Raw genomic sequence first — 16405 nt, forward strand, 5'->3', positions numbered from 1 at the left:
AATATTATTGTTTCATCTATGAAACTTTGCAAAATGGATTATCCAAGCTTTTGTTCAATTGCCTGACTTTGGGAAAAAAAAAAGTCCTGAGAACAAATAATATCTCATTATACCAAGTCAGATTACATTAGAATAAAATTGATGTGATGAATAAAATCAAGAATCAATTTCTATGTTTGAAATTAATTTTCTGAAAAGGGAACCACTGAATGTTGCAATAATTAGTGCATTTGTCATTAACTTATTAACGCATCTTTGTCAGGGCTGAATTTACCAGATAGTTACAGCTTCTGATAGTTAAGTGCTCGCCATCATCAGCCAGAATTTCAGGAGCACAATTTGTAACGTTGGCACCAAGAATATGGCCAGTGCATTTCTAGGTCTAAGGAGCTCACTGTAATTTTATTTTCAACTAGCCCGGCTTCATTAATCAAAAATGAGGTTACCTTTGGTTCGTTTTCTGGGCTATTGGTGTTCCTAGGACAATAAACAGGTCTGAGGCTAACAGGAAAGGGGAAGACCATACATTTTCTCATACAGGTTTTCAGTGAGCGGTTTGGGGTGGACCATTGATTGCCCATTCTGCCCCCATGCTGTCTTTGTCTACAGGAGAGTTAGCATTTGTGGTGTCACTCAAAGTGAATTTTTACTGCCCACAACAACCTATTTCTGTAGCAAAGGTCAGATTTGTTATTTATCAGGATGTAGCAGCACAGTGGAATAATGAGTTGCCTCAATGAACTGGCCTTTTTACCTTCTGAATGGGCTTCTAAATCAAGCAGAGGGAACATTGACTGAAAATCATTGGGTCTGTCTACTCAAAAGGTCATAGCCTGAAATACTGCAAGATAATTTCACCCTGGTTTATACAGCGAAGCAGTCTGTAGTTCAAAACCCACCACCTACACCAGTTGTTCATTTCTCTAGCTTTCTTGGGATTTGAGGTGATGATTAGGGAAAAAGGACTAACCAGACCTGTCATAGACCTGAATTAGTCAATGAAAGATAGATAACAATAATGGCTTGGCATTTCCTTTTCCTTCCCTCTATCTCTCTCTCTCCCTCTCTTTTTGGTATCACAAAAGTTACCATAGCTTGCTGTGACTTTCCTTAGGAGGTACATAGCTTCCTTCAAGTCAACATAGTGCTGTCTTGCTGACTTCCCTGGCCAATGCTGGAGAATACTGCAGCTTGTGTGCAGGTTGTACATCTTTCCAGGCCTTGCTTTTTCTTTTTTTTTTTATTTAGTCTTGCTCAATACTCAATTATACTCATTTTCTTCCATCCTTACTTCACGTTTCTAAGACCCTTTGCTTTACACCTGTTGGTCAAGATGTGGTATTCCTTAAACACAGGGTTACAACTTGCAGTGTAGCCAGCGAAGTTGCATCCTCCTCATTTAATGAGGATGCCATTCACATATTCTCTTGGCCTGTGACAGCAATCTTTGGCTTTTGATTACAGTCAAATGTTCGTCAATTTTGTCAAGTGGTGATGCTACATCCACAGGTGCATAAAAGCAATGCTCAGCATTAGGCAAGTCAAAAATGAACTTTGGGAAGTCGTAAATTAAGCTCTTAAGAAATAAAACTGCTGCTTGACCTGTTTTGGAATGGTGCTCACATCTTGGCATATGGGTGAGCATCAGATACAAGGCAAAAATTTCTCTGTCTTACCTCTAACTCCCATTTCTTTTATGGGCAAGCCAAACAAAGCTCATTGTCAACAACATTTGAAATAACAAACAAAATCCCACTATTTAAGCAAAGAACGTCACTCTAGACAGGGTCCAGTTCTCTACCTGAAACTAGTTTCATACTGCTGTGTTATTTAACTTCATGATGTTGGGTCTGTACTCCCAGCTTTTTCCAACAGGCTTAATTAAGGATATCTAGTTTTACTGCTGCAAGACAAGATTATGACTTGCAGAATATCTTGAGCTCCTTGACCTGAGAATTTCACCTGAATGTATTTGTCTCATTGACACAAATCCTTCTTTGTTGCAGGGCAATTTTAACTCTTTGCTGCAGAAAGCAGAGGTTTTTTGGCTACAGGTCTGAGGCTGCAAAGCAAAGTACCATGTGTAAAGTACCACGTGTCACATACCACAGAGCTTTCCACCTTCCATGTCAAAACCCACCAGGCCTCTGTGACTTACTCTTTCCCTCACTGAATACAGAGCTGTGGGTAAAAAAAAGAAAAACCAAAACCACAGGCACCCTATGAAAATAAAACAGAGCACTTCATGTCTCACACAGCTCTCTCCAGAGGCAGGATGAAAGAAAAAGGAATAAACTGTGTCTGACAGATTTTAATGAAATGCAGAGACTCATTTTAATGAAACACTGGAAAGCAGCCAGTCTATTGTAGTTAGGACGTTATAAACCAAACGGGAAAAGTAAAGGACAGAAAGAATTTCATCCTTTTTTAGAAAAGTATCCTTCTTTAAGGATATTTGGAAGATATTTGTATGGTTGTCACAGGGCATTTCCATGGATGTATGAGCAGAAACCCCTAATTCCTGAGAGGCAAAAGGAGTGCTCCAATGACAGTACAGTTCTTTGGCACCAGAACAGGTCCAGCCAGATCTGCTTGTTAAATCCTCCTGGAGCTGCTTGGGGAACAGTTTCAAAAGGTCAGTAAGCGCCACAAATTCCAAATGACAGTTCATGAATTTGCTGCAAAAATAAGTGGCTGGATTTTTCTCCATTCTCCCACTGCAGATGCTGTTCAAGCAGTTCCTTGGTTAAAATGATGCTGCAGAACAGCTCTTGCTGAGGATACCCAAAAAACCTCCCACCTTTCTCTGCAAATCTGTCAGCTGGTGACACTGGCTGCTGTTGCTTGCAGCAGTACAAAACTCTGCCTGGCTGCTGTGAGCTGGGTTTTGTGCTGCATGCAGCCTGCTTTTATCTTCCATCACCTGGGGTGATTATGATATTTAAATGTAATACACTTGAAACAATATTAGGAGGAAAAATATATTAAACTAAATGTAATAAAGAGATAAAGAAACATGCACCAGATAGAATGCTAACTTTAAATATTAAAAGAAGGAGTTGAGGGAACTTGTGGTCCACCAGTCTCAAGATTTATTCCACATTATTATATTAACTTCAGGATTTAAATTTGACTTTTGTTCCAGGTAGACTCCTTAAGGGGATGTGGCTAATTTTCAACATATTTAAGAGTGTACACTGAGCTCTCCCAAATGAGTAATTTCATTAATTGCTTGGTACTGCTGCTTGGACTTGTAATCCTTTTTTTTAATCACAAAGTGTATTCAAGCCAAGACATCTTCCCTACATGCAGCACCGTAAAAGATTACCCTGCCTGATTCTGCTGCTGTTTACACAGTGGTCCTCTGTAAATTTCATGATATTTCTGGAAAGGGATCTGTTTATAATAATATTAATGTACACATGATTTCTACAAGCCTTTACTTTAATCTTGGCTAAATAGCCAGGTTATTAAGTAGTAATTCCTGGTGGTGGAAAAACATCGTCGTCCCATGAGACAAAACAGGAACAGGAAATATTTAAGCCACAGGCATTTTAAAGCTAATTTAAGGAGGATTTACCACAATTAGAAAAAGAGATAATGAGGGATATATGCAAATTGTCTGGCTAATAGCAATCCACATTCTACCCCATGCACACATGCTGAAGTGTAGGTGAGAAGGGCGAAGTCCTGCCCTGTGTGCAAACACTGCTGTGGCTGCCACGGTGCCAGCAAAGCACCTCCGGCATCACTTCTCAAAGAACCAGTGTGAGAGCAGCTGTGAGTAGTATTTAATAGACTAACAAGACTGAAATCTCATTGAACAGAATGAGAAAATGTCTATTTCTTAAAGCAAAATAATTAACCCTGCCTTCAACTTCGGCTTTTCTACAGGAGGAATACTTAGGATAAGTTTTGCACTTGTGGTTTCTGCAAAATAAGGTTTGTTCGAAAGCGGAACACTAGCTTAGGTCGTCATGTTTAAGAATCTGTTTAACTAGAGAGGAGTGTTGGTACCAAGTCAATGCCACCAGTACTCCACAGGCTCGAATCTCAAGCATATCTTCTAGCACTCATGGTTCCTAGTCCCCTCCCAGTGGTTATATAGACATTATTCCTGTCCGTTCCAAGACCGGGTTTTCCCTGTAAGGCTACAAGTGTGTGTGTGTGTGTGTGAATGGATCAAAAAGGGAATGGAAGGAAGAAAGGAAAGCAAGCAAACAAGGCAGACGGGCAAAATAGTAGGGTTTCTGAGCTCTTTCCAGAAGTGGCATTAGTAGACAGGGGTGTGAGAATGGCAACTGGGCTTGGCAAGAGCTGAGCTAAAATTGGATCAATGGTGGGAAAAAGGAGGATTGAGCCATGGAAAGTAATCCATCTGCAGCTGACAGACCTTGCAGAAGACCTCTGCAGGATCTGGGGATCCGAATACACTTACAATTCCAAATACATTGGCTCATCCATGTGAGGTGGTTTTTAGGTCTAATGAAAACCCCAGGAAGATTCCCTAAATAGGTATAAAACACATCAGTAGCATTGGTGTCAGTATTAGCAGATGCAGTTTTTTGTTGCAGTGTTGTTACATTTTGCTGTGTGTTTTTCCTGGGAGAGGAAATACCAGGATCTTTGCAACGCATTAGTCCAAATTTGGAGTGCTTACTTTATTCATTGCCTCCATGTGGCAAATTAAATTACAGGGCAATCTGAATTAGGTTTTGGAGCAAGTAAAAGGATCAGCCTGAGGGTTTCCAGCCCTATCAATAATGGAGCTTGTGTTCTAATATAATATTAATTCAGCACATCCTGTTTTACGTGGATAATTTAACACAGCAGCTTTCAAATGTTCTGAGACTGAAGGCTAAAGTCTCAATAAGTCATTTGAAACATTTTCAAAAAATTGAGATGTAGCAATTTTTCAGCTTACCTGTCTCACCAGTAGGTTTTTTGCCAAATAGACTCTTTGCTCCTTTTTAAGCCTGCACTATTTAGAGTCCCTACTGATTTAATTAAAAAAAAAGATGCAACTATAAATCGTTTGTTGTGACTGATAAGCAGTTCAGCAAGAGACATACTGTGTCTCTGTAGCTTCCAAGTGTGCTTACTACTATAAAAACAAGCCTGATGCAAACTTAAACCCAAGCTGTTGATGCAGCCTCCTAGCAGGAAAGCCCCTGGAGGAAGGGATGTGTGTGGAAGAAAAGTGGAGTTGATTGAAACAAGGAGGCCTGAAATTAAATGTGATGTTTCTGGTCTTTGTTATGAAATCAGGAAATGATTCCTTTACATCTTGAGTTCTCCAGATTTGTCTGCCGACCTTATTATTCTCCTGCTGGTCTACTTGTCTATATTTTGTTCCCTGAAATCATCTAGAATTTTTTCAGGAAGGTTTTGGTTGTGTTTGTGGCTTATTGTAGGTAGGATAAAAATTCCCTATGTGTTTCTAACATGCTTCAAATGTATTTAAAACTTAAAAGTTTGATCCTTTATTCCCTTTCTGTGTTAACTCTGTTTGCTAAAGTCTTACTGCTGCTCTAGAGAAGCTGGATTTGCCCTTTCTGTACTTCTGTAGAACTAAAACCAGGGGAAAAGCAATAGCGATATTAATCTTCTTATGCCAAGGGGAAAACAAATGTGTGCCCTTGTGGTCTGTCTCCGGGATGGAACTGGAAGAGCTCCCACTTTGTTCAGTGCAATTTAAACATGTCACTGCAAATGGATTTCAGCCAGCCTGGTCACAGCCTGTCCCTGCTGCCCCTGCAGCCTCCTGCAACTTCAGCTCCTGCTCCGGTCTCTATGTAACAGATCCTCATGCCATTCTCCTCACCTTGGAAAGTTTCAGTACTGCATGCCTGACATCTCACAGGCATGGCTTGTTCCTACAGTAAGTACCGGGAGATGGCAGTCAGAAATAGATTGCTCGCTGTGCCACAGGGGGAATGTGCTGACATAAATACACTCTCGGGCTCCTTTAAAGTTTGGGCAATCTTCCCCTCCTCCATCCTTCTGGTCCCACAGCTCTTAAACTGGGTAGGGAATATTAATGCAAAATAAGTAACCAATACAGTGCAAACGCTCACATAGAAACACACAGTTACTGAGGTCTGAAATAACGTGGTCTTGACATAAAATTCCCACCAGGTAAGTAAATCTGGCTGCCCTTAGCAAAGAAGGGTTAATATACTGCAAATCGTGCTTGGAGCAACAGTGACTACTATAACAAGACCAAAAACCATCTCCAATCCTACAAATGTTTTTGGCTCTTGGGCTGTTTTGGTTGTTTCTTCATCAAATTGGCTCTCTAGAGTCAAGATAAAGATGCAGATGTCTTGGGCATGTTTACACGGTGCAGCAGAGATCTCTGACCTGCTCTGTTCCACGGACACAGGCGTGCACAGCTCTGCAGGAAGATGCCAGCCCTGGCCCCGAAAGCAAGACGTAAGCTACATCTGTGCACACCTTGGCAGACGCCTCAGGCTTACTTCTCAGCGCGGGCTGTAATTGCAGTGAGGCTCCCCGCTTCCAAAGCCAGGCTGGCACTGGACATGTACAGATCTCCATGTTGTCTGAATTTTATTTTCCATGTTTTCCAACAGTTGCTTTTGATTCTGAATAGGAGAGTTTTCATGTCTCTTATGGAATAGGGCCAATTTGAAATTTTGATTCTAGGTTGTTTGTTTGTTTATAAATACATGGTTTTCCAAATGGAAAGGGCCGTGCCCGAGCCCTTCTGAGTGCTGTGCTGGTGCTGTGCCCTGCTGCCTGGGGCAGGAGCTGTACGGGGCCAGCAGAGTCTGACCTGCGGGAAGGCGAGGAAAGGGACAGGGCAGCCAAAGGGTCTCACTGTGAATCTAAGAAAGAGTAAGGCTGTCTTCACAGCTATCATGGTTCATGCAGCTAAATCATGGGGAGTTGCTTGCTTTCCCAAATGTGTTTTAATCCAAAGGGTTCAGCCTGCAATATATTTTAAACATGCAAGAAATATCCATAATATCTGTCGCTGCACGCTGGCATGCTATGCCCAGGAGGTAAATCTTCCACTAGGTCTGTGTTCTGGCAGGAGCCCGTGGACGGACACGTCGCTGTAACTGTGTGCTTGGTTCTGCAGAGCACATCTGGGCCTGCCTGGAACAGGTCTGCTAGTGAGCAGCATCTGGGAGCATCAGAGAGTTCTAAACAAATACAGGATTAAATCAATCTGTCCATCTGAGAAGTATTTTAGTTTCTTTGCTGTTTCTATTTATGGGGCAGTTGTTCTTTTACCACATGTAGCTTGTGTAGAGAAACAGATAAAGAAGCAGAATACATAAGTTCTTAATTTTTTTCATTGAAGAATCTAAGTTACTAAGTCATTTAAGCATACAGCTGCCTAACCTCACTGGCTTTAATAAGATTTAGCCACATACTTAAGGTAAGTAGGTACTCAATGCCTTTTGAAAAAAGGGATATTTAAGGAAAGCACCTAATGATATAACAGTACCTTTTTGTGTATGTAAGAGGCTTAACTTCAATGCAGAAGCATGGTATTTAACTGCAGAGATCAAGCTAGTTCTCCTGCATGCTGCAGGGAGGGAGGGAGAGAGAGAGAGAGAGAAGGCAGTCATAGTTGTCCATATTTTTATGTCTTTTATAACGATAGTGATCCGAGCCCGATGGCCAACCCACCAGCTCCTGCAGCCAGGGCTGTGTCTGGATAACCCTAACTCTTCCAGCTCCCCACCGAGCTGCTTTGAAAGGGGGTTCTTCCCTCAGTGTACGATACCAGTTATTTGGGTACTCACATTTCATGGCCAGTAGTCACCTTCATGAACAAAATTTCTGCTCGCAGTGGCCTGGCCTCTGTTTGCCCAGCGGAGCGTACTGCAGCCTGGCTGGGCTCTGTGACACCGGGACACGTGCAGGACAGTCGGGTAATGATGGTGTGAGGGAAACTGCTACTGCTTTCCCAGCCGAAGGTTGTCAGCTGTGACAGCGTTGGCTGATGTCCAGTGAACCTTATGCCATATTCTAAGGGTACTTAGTACTTGACTGTCTTACCTGCCAGGGCAATTCATGAGCGGTTTGTGAGGAAAAAACCAGCAGGGCTGAGGAGGGCACGTGAAATTTTAGAGAGAGAAAAAAAAAAAAGGTATGAGGCAATGCTTGACTCATCAAAATAGGCCATGAAATAGGCCATAGAAGAGATGAAACAATAAGAGAGGCATCATAGTGGAAATAACTACAGCATCATCCATGTCAATCTGATGCATACTTCTCACTGGCTCCCAAACCTGCCAGGTTGAAAACAGTCTTCGACATTTGTGCTCCATTTCAATATTTCTTGCCAGGAGATCGCTGAGTAGTTTCACAAATATTATTGAAGGCTCACATAGTGCCTGTGAGGTAGATCAGTGAAGTTATCTCATTTTTCCAGATGAGTAAATTACAGCTTAGGGTAGCGAGTGATTTTTTTTGTTCCTCGTGACCACAGCGCCAGCTTTAAAGCTAGAAGCAAGATCCCAAGGGTCCTGGCTCCTCCAGCCTGCTTCTATAACCCGCACTGTGCCATCTCGGATTTAACAAGAGTCTTGATAAGTAACATTAAATACTTTTTCTGATTCTGAGTTGTGATTCAGAGATCAGCATTGTGTTCTTAATCAAAAAGAAACCCCTAATAAGTTTCATTTTAAAAAGCAAAGGACAAAGCACTAATATTTCTGGCTAAAATATATAATCAACCATTAGAAATGAAGAAAGAACTGGAAAAAAAATATAGGGGAATAAAGATTGATTCAAGTGGTAGCTAGATATTAAATATTAATAGTGTTCATAAGAGTGAGGCCAATTACCAAGGGCTTGCCGAATGGAATTGTCCAAAATGACTGACTGAATCCAGAAGTTAAACATCCTCGTGCAAAGCCAACTGTGTGCAGCAAAGGTTGTTGCCGTTTCCCCGTAGGGTTTCACTATTTCACTTTGCAGTTGAGTTTGTGTTGGTGGGGTCTTTTGGTGTTTTGTTTTGTCATATATTTTTTTTCAAAAACAGCTTTAGTACGCAGACTTAAAGGTCTTGGTCTGCACTAAGTAGAGAGGCTTTGAAACCAATTCCCTCTGCCTACTGTTAAGCAATACTAACAGGTTATCAGGAGCAGCTTTGCTATGTGGTACTGGAAGTGAAGGCTACAGCAGCCACGCAGTGGTTAAAGATCAGAGGTTTAATTAGCCGTATTTTTCTGGTCCTGCCTTTAGGCCGCAGAAATGAAAGGTTGGAAAGAAAAGCAAAGGAATGATATTTTTTGTCTTCTATAGGCGCAGTCTCAGGAGCACAGCCTGCCAGAGTGCTCTGCACCTTGTCTGGGCTGTTACGCCTATTACCACTGTGTTGCTTTTTCAGGATGAGGCAGTAGAATTATTTTCTTTTATTATATCTATATTCCATTAGCACAGAATTTACTAAAAAAATAAAATAAAACTGATGTGAAACCCTGAGAAACTAGCGATCACTTTCCTGGTGTGTAAGTAAACATGCATCTATATTCAGGAGCCTGCTGATGACATTGCACAATATTGCCTGTTTTCTGCAACAGATGGGAGCAACAGGGACAGCAAGAGTAACTGCAGCTCAAGCAGCCTGCTCACATGATGGTGGTGCACTGTTAGCTGAATGAAAGCTAAGATTAAGCACTCCTTGAAGCTTATTACCATTCAAGTAAGACCAGTTAAAAAGCAAGCACTAATTTAGAGCTGGCGACCTTGAGCTGTAAGTGTTGTATTATTAGATGCAGATGAATATGGATTTGGCTCAGCTAAGTTAAATTAGGAGTAGGCATGAACTCCGTAAAGAAATTATAAGTAACCCACCACTGCACAAGAGGCTCTCTCTGTCTTGCTTTCAGTCCTCATTCCCTGCAAAATCAGAAAATTGATGGTAAGTGCACAACATCTTACAGTCCATGGGTGGTTAGAGAGTTCCAGATTGAAAGAGGCTGAGGTTATTCTTGCCTAGGTGGTGAAACGCTAACTATATTTCAGAGTATTCGTGTATAGCAATGAAAAACATAATTTATCTTGGAAGTCAGGAATGACATTGCTTTTCATTAACCTTAAATAATGACGAGGCTTGGTTCTATTACTATGTAGGTACATGTACTGTTGGTTTCTATGCATATATGTAGATACAGAATTAAGATACCGTTGGGAATTCCTCAAAGCCTTGCTAGGGTTAAGAGCTTATAGCAGGTATTTATTTTATGTTTTAAAAATTCAATATACTCCAGTTAATCTACCCTCTGGTAATCTGTAGAATAGTGATTGAGCCAGACACTTAGCTGGTGTAATGCAGTGAAACTCTTCTGAAAGCAACAGTTAGGCTGCCTCTCTAAGATATAAAAGGCTTAGGCTCAATTCCCTGATTTACCACAGATCTCTTGTGTAACCTTGGGCAATTTCTTGTTTCGAGATCCAATAAAAGGTTTACAGGCATCGAACAAAGTTTGAATCCTGACAGTGCTCAAGTTTCCTCCACAATGCGTAAGGAGAATGAGGCCGATTAAATGGAATGCAAAGTGAAAAATGCAGCAGCCAGCCCCTAAGGAGGCACCCTCAGCGTCCTCACATAATTTCTACATGGCTTCAGGCAGCCACTTCTATGAAAGATAGGCATAATCCTGCATGTTTCCATTGAGAACCCTCACGTACTGCTTACACCCACAGAGCAGCACTCTTACTGCTTACTCTTACTGCTCCTCTCAATAATGGGCCAAACTACTTGTGTCAGTCATGACAAAAACATTTGTGGACAGGCACAGAAGCCAAATTTTTTAGCCTGTGGTCAAGCCACAGCTGAGAGCGTGTATCAAGCATCAGATTGCTGGAACTAGGCCTCGGATGAGCGACTTTGGGGAAATCAATGACTAACTTTTAATCTGTCTATTGTTGCTATATGACCTCAGTGTGGAAGTGGAAGGGAAATGCATTAAGGAGCGTAAAGCACTCATATTCTGTAGCGATGGGGACCACGTAAGCAGCTAAAATTAATAGATGCTGTCATATATAATTGCTGAGAGTTTGAGCACCAGAGTGCATTACAAGCGAGTACAGTGGGAAGGTTTGAGCTCTTGGAAGTTGCGAGACTTGTATCTGATCTGTACCGGTGGAGCTGTCTGGGAGTGCGCTGTGTGGCGATGTGCCAGGCTATAAAGGTTGATCCTGCAGACAAGACTGCAGAATTGGCACCTTCAGAGCAATGAAGCATGATGTAGATGCTCCACAAGCAAGCAGTCAAGTGAGCAGTGATGTCAGCACTCATTTCAAGGCTTTGTGTTTAAGTTAATGGTGGAAGGAATCTTTATTGTGGACAAAGCTCCAGGAATAAGTGGATGGAAAACATTTTAGGGAACAATTTTGTCTAAAGAACGAGTGGAGGAGTGGGCCTGGAAACACTTCTACTGGCAAAGAAAAAGAAAAGGAAACAAGCAGCAGAAAACATTAAATCAAATGAGAAGTGTATGGCGGTGTATGGCCTTCCATGAAAATAAATGAATATTTTGGGGAAAATTGTGCAAAAATACCATGGGACATGTAACTATGGAAGGTGAGGGTGTGAGTGAGCATGCGTTCAGTACCTCAGACAAGTGTCACACTTGTCACCTGTGGGACACTGTTTTGTCAAACATTGTCTCACCACAAACTGAAAATTATTTGCTCTGTGCTACTTGCTCCACAGCTGACATGTTTTCCTTATTCATTTTAAGTGCTGTTAAACTGCATGAAGTTCCTACGAAATCAGTGTGAACAGCATTAGTTGTCCCCGTAGTAGGGACTTTTCAGGCAGGGAATTCCTGTCCAAACTGGTAGTCCCGAGCAGGCGTTTGCCTTCCTTTAAGAAAGAGTCCTTCCTTTAATCCTTCCTTGGTGGCTTTTTAGGCCATCCCTGTCCTTCCTCTAACGCATGTTTGATTTGCACTAACATTTTTATAAGCCTCTTTGTCAAGCACTTCCAGTTATTATTAGAATTACAAAAACAGTTGTTGTCCCTTAAAAAAGATAGAAATTAGTTTTCTACTTCATGCTATATATGTTCTCAGTTTGAGTAACAATAACTGTAGTGTAAACAGCTGGTTCCTTCACTTACCTTGGCATCGCACAAACTTCTTTCTAACAATCTAAGAAAATAGTGGAATTTATTTATAGAGGAAAGGGAAGTAAAATGAACCCAGCAAAATTGTAAACCAAATTAAGAACATGCATTCATAAGCTTCTTTACATTTAAAAATGAGACAAAGCAAAATCTGTTGCTATTGTTATTCTTATCCTGAGAAGTCACCCTGCCCTACAATATACTGAAAGGTACTATGTGTCCTGTTCACTGCAGAACAGCTAAACATCCCTGAGTCATTTGTTTAATCATTTCTGAGTTTTTGTGCCAAGCACCTGCCTTTTAATTTGCTACGACCAACCTGAAACATCTGTCAATTTTTTCCCCATGAATTAATAACTCTGTAATTAAAATCCAGCAGAGAGCTCAGCTGAGACTCCTGGTTAATTAGGACAGCAGATAGCCATGTGAGCAGCATGGTATTACATTAGTTGGAGATGGCTTGGATTTGAACCGGGGCTCTGGGGGTGACACCGAGCTATCCGTTCATTGTTCAACTGAGAAGCTTTTGGATATTTGTTCCAGTAGCCAGTACTTCTGCTGTGGGCAATCAGATCTTGCTGCAATTATTTAAAACGGACTCAGCACTTGAAAACTATTTGCTTTAAATGCGTATTTTTTCAAAGGATCTGGTTTTAGCTATTGCCATTCTCCAAATATTAAGAAAGTGAGAGGACACAGTGCAGAACTAAGCTCTTGCCCGGAGCTGCTTTGCGAAGCGGCAGCAGGAGTGTCACTAAGAGCAACGTGACTTTCATGGCAAAGGCCATACCCACTGCTAATGTGCAAAGGTATTTTAGTTAGAGGATTTTAGTTTCTTCCAGGATTGCTTTCTACACTGATAAGTACAGTGGTGTCCAAATAATCAAGGTTGTTGCTGGTACTGAAAGTATCGGGTCGATTCAGGTTGATTCCTGCAGCTTCTGAGAGGATTCTTATACCACATACTTGATACATAAGGGTTTGGGAATTGTTTTGTTGATTTTTATTTTGTTTTAAAATAGCAGACAAAAATATTTGTTATATCATGTTTCAGTACAGCTGTGGATGCAGGTGTCCTATCTGCACACCTCATCTCTTGTCAAGTAATTTTTAATTTTATGAAGTGCACCAATTAATAACAGAATTTTTCAAGTTTGTTCATTGGAGGCAAAGAAATCTGTATTACAGCTGAGCAAGATGTGAACAACTTTTATTATGAACTTAAATAGCTTTGAAAACAAAATCAAACTAGCCTTGCAGCACACAGCGATGTACGCAATGCTCTGTACCACAGAGACGCAAATTATCATAACTCGAAGGCATCCCTGTTTTAAATGGACAATTGTGTTCTGTTACTGAGAGAATTCACAAAGGAATCCCTATGAAAGAAACCTCTTTAAGTAGCCTCTAATATAAATAAATGTGTGGCAAGTTCATACATTCTTTATCGACAGCATAAAAGTGAACCAGTTACCTGCCATTTTCCTCTGCAGACAAGATGACAGGGAAGCTCCTCACTTCTCATATGCTAGTTTGCTGTGAAGCTGAATTACCAAGTTCATTTTATTTATTTCAAATTTATTTTCTAATTAGTTTGTGACTCTTATAGCGTGCTATTGAAGCAGGATGTTTTCCACTTGGGAGTCTCGGTATTGGGGAGAATACAGATTTGCCCAACATCGCATCAAAGCTGCAGGATAGTGAGGGTGTGCTGAGGCTGCAGGGTCCAGGAAAAGCAGCCCTGAACTGAGAGTGAGAGAACCTGACTTGGTCAGTCCTGCGAAATACCACATCCCTTCCCTCTTTTACAGTCAGAGAGCTTTGCATTGCATGCACAGAGGTGTTTTTTGTTTTGTTTTGTTTTGTTTTTCCCAAATGACAAGACAGCTTTATAACATTAAAAAGCTGCATCTGACCCCCACTACATGTGCAAGAAAACTTGATGTGACCAATGGGTATTGCCTTCCCCATGCACAAGCCCTCGCTGCCATCAGCTGCAGCATGAGCAGTGGGAGCTGGGTTGGACAAGCGTGCCCCTGCAGGCCACGGCCACCCCCCTGCAGCACTGCTTCCCCTTCCTCCGTGGGCAAATTAAAACTGCTGCTAACGCATCTGAGGTTGGATTTTTTTTTTTTCAATAAATAGTAATTACTTCAACAGATATTTAGGGACGGCTCTGTATTCCTAGCGAGGCTGGGTCTCAAATAAGATGAGCATTAATTTAATTTGCCCAAATGGCTCTTGATTAGGTTTGCTGTTATCTGAAGGCAATAAGCTAATGGAGATTATGCAGAAGGGATTTGATCTAGCCCTCTGGCTGTTTGTTCAAGCTCAGCTTCCAGCACAGGACATAACCAGCATCTGGTCTAATGAGCTACAGAGAGAATCCCGCTGATTGTATCTTTGTTGTACAGGATAACGAGGAAGATTCGGACAAAAACAGACTTCTGGTGAATGCTGGGGGAGTAAATGTAGCTCTTCGGAGACAGGGGAAGGAATACTTTGCAACTCCTCAACAAATCTCTGCAGAAATAAGGATTTCTTTAAAATCTCTACTGTTTTTAAACTGTTCCAAAAGTCATCACCATGGTTTATAATTTACATACAGCAAATCACAGCAGTTACAAGTCAATACCATAGATCAGTCTATAAATGTGACAGCTATTCAAGTGAAATACTTAATCTGTTGTGTGTACATAAATCCTTGAGAATAAGACTGAAGACTAAATAAGGTGGTGTGATTTTTAAAAAAAATAAATGATATATAATTAAAAAAAACAGCAAAACTAGATTAATTTTTAAAAATATATCTCTGCATATCTATGGCAGTTAGAGATGTGATTTTTATTTGTAATTGACAAGGCAATGTCAAGAAAATCTCTAGTACAAATAAAGTTATATTGACAAGCCTGCTTATGCTGGTATAAAATGTTCAAGAGGCAGGCATAAACTCAAGAGGCAGACATAAAGTATGCCACTAGACACTTTTTTTCCAAAATATTTTCCAAAGAGAAATTATTTAGCCTTACAAAAACCTTAAAGGTTAACCTCAGATTGCTAAAGATGGAGGAATTCAAGTGTGCAGGTAAGCTTTATGTTATTGCATGTGAGTTTACTGCAAGTATTGCAAGAATTTCCAAAGTCTGTAGGTATCTGATACCTCAGAACTGATAAGAGTAAGGCCTTTGAAATCTTAAGTGTCTTGTCAGTATTTTTAGGAGTTCTTTTGTGTTCTGTTTTGTTTTTTGTTTTTTTCAATGACATAAAGTTTAGAACTGAAATCCCACTTTGGTTCTTAATTTCAAATGTGAGATGTTTGATACATCTGCTATGATAGAACAGAGCCTGAGGAAACCTAAACTTCACAGGGACTTTGAAGAAGCTGAAAGCTATTTTTCTGTACATTCTTGAAAAGACTGAATATTCTCATGCATGTTTGGGATTCTTTCCTGTTTTTGTTTTAGGCTCTTCCTCCTTTCTTGCTCTTTTTTTTTTTTTTAAACGCTAGTATATATACTATGTGTGCTTACAAAAGATTGAAAATGTCCCTTAATAATAACAATTAAGTATAACATTTCAGGTACAATAATAGTAAAATTGCAAGGATCACTGAGTGCTAAATACCAAGGTCTCCAGTCTAGAGGAGGCTGAGGGGTCAGGCAGGCACCTTCTGTGCAGACCCATTCCTGAAGCTCTCTGGATGTTTATAGTTCTAGACCAGTAGCTGATTTCATTGAATAGCATTAAACAGTAAATTCCAAAGAAAAAGGGCTTCATTAATTTTTTTCCTCTCAGCAGTGCAACAAAATATGCTCTCTGAAACAAGATCTGACTCAAATTGCAGGTTTAACAAGGGCTAATTTAAATAGGCCCTTATTTCAGTTTAGCTTTTAAAGAGTAAATGAAATAAACACTAACTTTAGAGGATGTCTTTCTAAATTCTGCATGCAAGAATAAATCAAGTCTGTCTTTGATAGATGCTGTCTGGTTTAAAACCAAATGACGAGAATAACCGAAGCATAGAAAATCGAGACATGATCATTAGAAAAAGTCTCAATCTATATGATTAATGGCACCCATTTATTATAGAAAGTGTCAGAAAAAGACTCAGCTCCTAAATTCACTGTAAATGCAAGAACTTACAGGCAAGTTGATCAATAACTTGCATTTGTTGAGATGTTTGTAGGTACACAAAAAAGTATGTTCTTCTCCAGCTTTTATGTTAAAGCTGTCCAGTAGATGGAGCCATAGAGTTATGCAAAAGCAAGTGAGATGCGTTTATCCTAGGAA

This window comes from Anser anser (assembly GCF_964211835.1).
Source record: "Anser anser genome assembly, chromosome: 19".
In the NCBI taxonomy this organism is placed as follows: Eukaryota; Metazoa; Chordata; class Aves; order Anseriformes; family Anatidae; genus Anser; species Anser anser.